Source organism: Lycium barbarum, chromosome 1 (assembly GCF_019175385.1).
Source record: "Lycium barbarum isolate Lr01 chromosome 1, ASM1917538v2, whole genome shotgun sequence".
In the NCBI taxonomy this organism is placed as follows: Eukaryota; Viridiplantae; Streptophyta; class Magnoliopsida; order Solanales; family Solanaceae; genus Lycium; species Lycium barbarum.
The window spans coordinates 131,467,805-131,472,726 of NC_083337.1; the positions used below are offsets into that span (position 1 = coordinate 131,467,805).

Sequence of the window (4,922 nt, forward strand, 5' to 3'; positions counted from 1 at the left end):
CGATAACGGATTCATCTGGCCCGGGGGCGAAAACCCGAACCGGACGGGTGTCCCACCCGCAATCGGCCCGGACTATGTCGAGCCTCTCCTTGGTGATAGATGAGGGATACCGCCTCACGTCAAATCCCATGTCTGAAACGGAGGAAGGCTTCTCGACCTCAAGGTCCTTGTTAAAGTTGAATTTAGCCGGTATGATATCCGAGGCCGTGGGCTCGAATTTAACCGGGGTCGCAGGCTCGGCCCCTGGGGACGTACCGGTGGAGCATCATGAGAAGTGGATTCAGACATCGTGATGATGAGAAAGAAGGAAGGCCCAATAGAGGGATTTAAGAAAGATGAAGAGACTAGTAATAACTAAAAGCAAGGGGAGCAGAATTGGTTCTTTTTGCACACTGTGCGAATCGATGAAACAGCAGCAGATCAAATGGGAAGTTAATTGTGTGTGGTGAAGATGAAAAGGTGCAGAAAATGGAGTGGAGTTGAAGAAGAGCAAATGCGTGAAAATGGAAAAATGAGGAGGTGAAGGGCCCTATATAGGCAAAGAAGAAGAGCGGTTACCGAGGACGGCCAATCAAGCGGCGCCACGTGTCCCGTCATTAATTCGAAGTGACTTGAAATGATGTGAAAAAGGCGGTTGACAGAGACGAGCCATCCGGAGCAGGACACGTGGCCGATAAAAGGGGACGCATTACGCAACCGTTCCCGCCAAAATAAGAAGACAATGACGAGCTGCCGGGACCACCGGTTTTCGGGAATTATCCACTTCCCGTTACTCCGATAGATCGCAGATCCGGGAAGTGTGGGGCTATCTGTATACGGTAAAAACCGGATGTGAGCCAAACCGGTGGAACGGGAACCGGAGGAAGGAATAGTAATGCGCCCGAGGCTACTCGCCCTTGACCGAAACAATGCCTGGGCCGAAGCTGAGCAAGGGCACCGACTGATCTGTCCTCTGCACCGTTGAAACGGCCAAGCCCGAGGACTCGGGCTTTCATGGCCGTTGGTCCGCATGGCCATTGGTCCGAGTGACCGTTTGTCCGTGTGGCCGTTGCAGACGGGTCACGCGCTAGTAATGTCCAGTCATGGTCAACTACCTACCATGCGTGTGTCAGACGGCGCCGTCAGTCTAATCCCACCAAATCCGTGTAGAGCAGTCCTTTTTATTGTTATTTTATTAACTCATATTGTATGAGAACCATGGGAGTGTCACTATAAATAGGGCATGTCCCCTTCCTTTAGGGGGGTTGGTCACTTTTATTTTCCAAGAACACTTGTAGTAGAAAAATTCATATATACAATCTCTCTCATTGTTTGATTCGGCCAAAGCCACGGTTATTATTATTATTGCATTCCATCCATCTAATATCATACTTTGTTCACTAACGCTCGTATCACTAGCAAACTATCGTCATTAGCCGTTTCACTAAGGAGCTCCCAAATACTTGTTTTTCCCCCCTAATACACATCAAGAACAAAACACATATCCTATACCCATTCACAAATTTAATTGATTATCCGAATCCGGGGTAAACAATGTAATTTTTTTTTTTTTGTGTTAGTTTTTATTTTATTTTATTTAGACTAACAAAGTCGCGGACTCGGGCTCCTTGCATCATTCTTTATATCTTAATCTTAATCTCTGGCAAAATTGACCAATGTTTTCCCACTCAACAGATTTGGGAATTGAGAAGTCCATCTTTATTAAACCAAAAACATTTCACTTGGTTGTGGTGCTCATGCTGAAGCTTTGGAATAATGACTGAATTGAAGCTTCTTTTGCTGAGGTTTCGCGGGTAAACGTTTCTACTTAGATGAACATTTTCTTCCTTTGTAATATTCTTTTTCTCTGTCTAACTTTTCGAAGAAAAAAAATCGCTTTGTCTTTACTTGAGCGTCTCACCAAAAGTCATCACAATGAGGATTTTTCAGTGTTTGAAAGACCCATCTGAATTGATGGCAGGTGCCGATGATGATATCGAACTAATGGCAGGAGGTATGTCCATCTTCCTATTCCCCTGCAATTTCACGCTCTTTAGATATTCTTATTATAATAATAAAAATGTGTAGAATGATGATGTCGATAATTTGTTATAATTGTTGTTTTAAATTCATAATGTTACGTATGTAGTTTAAGGCACAACTTGAAAGTCTTGGTAACAATATTGTCTTCAACATTGCGAGGCATGATTATCTTTTTCGCATTTTCTCATAATGTTTCTCGAGGGAGTCTAGAGCCAAAATGGCTTGTTTTTGGAGCTTATAGCCCAAAATAGGCTGCCTTTTTTTTTATATCACAATGGGTATTTCGTTGGTTATCCAACGAAATACCCACAATTAGCACTGTTCATAGCCGGAATATTTAGTTGCATTTCGCTACACTTGTAGCGAAATGTAACAATTTTTTTTTTTTTTTTGCATTTCGTTGGTATATCAACGAAATAGTATATATATATATATATATATATATTTGTATTTTGTTTAATAAAAAAAGAAATATGATTTTTTTTATTTCGTTCATATAAAAACGAAATTGAAAAATAATTATTATTTTTTTGCATTTCGTTGGTATATCAACGAAATAGTATATTTTTTTTTTGTATTTCGTTTATTAAAAAACGAAATATGATTTTTTTTTATTTCGTTCATCTAAAAACGAAATTGGAATATATATATATATATTTTGCATTTCGTTGGTAGATCAACGAAATAGGATAAAATATATTTTATTTTTTTTGTATTTCGTTGATATACCAGCGAAATAGGAAATTATAATTATTATTTTTTTTGCATTTCGTGTATTAAAAAACGAAATAGGATAAAAAATAATTGTATTTTTGTATTTCGTTTATATAAAAAAAAATAGGAAAATAATTTTATTTTCATTTCGTTTATATAAAAACAAAATAGGAATACATACATATATATATATATTTTATTTCATTCATATACCAATGAAATAGGATGAATATATATTTTTTTTTTGTAATTAAACTTTTGGTTAAGCTCATAATTAATTGTCATAATAGTATTCAACTTACCTATAACTACTTCTTTTCTATTTAAAACAAAGCATATGACTGGAGAGGGGATGCCAGGACAGTTAAATTTTTTTTTTTACCGGATCGGAATAGTATTTCGTCAGTTATCCAACGAAATACCTATTTTGGTATTAAAAAAAAGGAACATGCTATTTTTGTCTATTAGCTTCAAAACCAACTCCAACTTCCTCACAGTTTCTTGATCTTATACTTTTAATTTGAAAATTAAAAATTCTTCATGCTTATCAACAGAAAATAATCTCCAATGACTAGTCACAATTTGAACATAGAAAATGACCCAACAAATGATACAAATATCTTTATGTTATATTTAACAATCTTACTTTCCTCACAATTTCTTCATCTTTTTTTTAACTGTTGTCCTATGAAAATGACTAACTAAAAGAACATTTTATAATATAAATTTATACTTTTTTAATCAGTAGCTTCAACGATCTTTTTAGTATTTTAATTGTAGTTCGTTGACCAATAAACTCTACTAACATTTTTTAAAAGTTTTTTTTAATTGAAGCAACGACTGAAATTACCAACTATTGATTAATTAAACTTGTAACTTTTGTTTTCTTTATTATAGTCTACTACACTAAGTATAAGATATAAATAAATCAAAAAAATAAATGTGAACTAATTTATAATGACTAAATCAAAAAATATATGTAAAAACTTATAAAATTAATAAATTATCTCAATTTGAAGAAGATTATGGAGCAAAAGTTGAGGAATCCTTGTGATAGGATTAGCAGAAAAAGAAGAAAAGAATGAAGAACGGATGAAGAGAAAGAATGCAGGTAGAGGAAGAATGGAAAATGGAGAAGGGAGAATGGAGAATGGAGAATGGAGAAGGAAAAATGGAGAATGGAGAGGATAAGGTAAAATAATCTAGGGTAAAAGTGGAGAGCAGAAAAAGGGTATATGAACGAAATGCAAAAAAAAAAAAAAAAAAAACGAAATACAAATATATATATATATATATATTCCTATTTCGTTTTTATATAAACGAAATAAAAATAAATCATATTTCATTTTTTTATTCACGAAATACAAAAACAAAAAACTATTTCGTTCATTAATTCACGAAATGCAAAATAAAAAAAAAACAGTTTCGTTCATTAATTCACGTAATACAAAAAAAAAACATATTTCGTTCATTAATTCACGAAATGCAAAAAATAAATAAATAAACCAGTTTCGTTCATTAATTCACGAAATACAAAAAAAAAAAAAAAAACCTATTTCGTTCATTAATTCACGAAGTGCAACAAAAAAAAAAATTGTTACATTTTGCGTAGCGAAATGCAACTTATTAGTTCGGCACCGGAACAGTGTTGTGTGGGTATTTCGTTGGTTATCCAACGAAATACCCATTTTGATATTAAAAAAAAAACGCATCCTATTTTGGGCTAATGGCTGCAAAAATAAGCCATTTTGGCTCCGGACTCTTTCTGGAGGTACCATTTATCTCTCTCTGTAAATCTTAATAATGTGATTGTTGCTTACTAAAAGCTAAAAGATAAGCATCATGCTTGAAATTGCAAAAGTAAACAAAGATAATGAAAGAGTTTCAAGCAAAGATTAAAAAATATAAATAATTTTCTCACGTAAGCAAATTTCAATAGGTACTGTAACTAAAGTTTAAAACGTAACCTTTTATGTTGAAAATAAAAGGTAGATATGTATTTACTTTTGTAAAAAACGATATTTTTTTTAACAAACGAATAGAAAGAAAAGAAGAAGAAGAGAGAAATAACGGAGGAAAAGATTAAAAAAGCGTAATTAAGTGGTCATCTTCAGTTTGGTCTCCGTTTTATTATATTTTAGTTTGAATTGATATCATCTGTTTCAAATATTTTCCTCAACTCAAAT

General features: G+C 33.8%; 1 long non-coding RNA gene across 1 annotated transcript in view; it reads left to right on the plus strand.

The window, feature by feature from the left end:
• The first annotated feature begins 1,137 nt into the window (after nt 1-1,137).
• LOC132601892 (uncharacterized) overlaps nt 1,138-4,922 on the plus strand; it is a 6,392-nt gene continuing 2,607 nt past the window's right edge. Inside the window, exons 1-2 of the long non-coding RNA XR_009567571.1 lie at nt 1,138-1,793; nt 1,961-1,993. This is a non-coding gene — a long non-coding RNA (uncharacterized LOC132601892). The remainder of the gene's footprint in view (nt 1,794-1,960; nt 1,994-4,922) is intronic.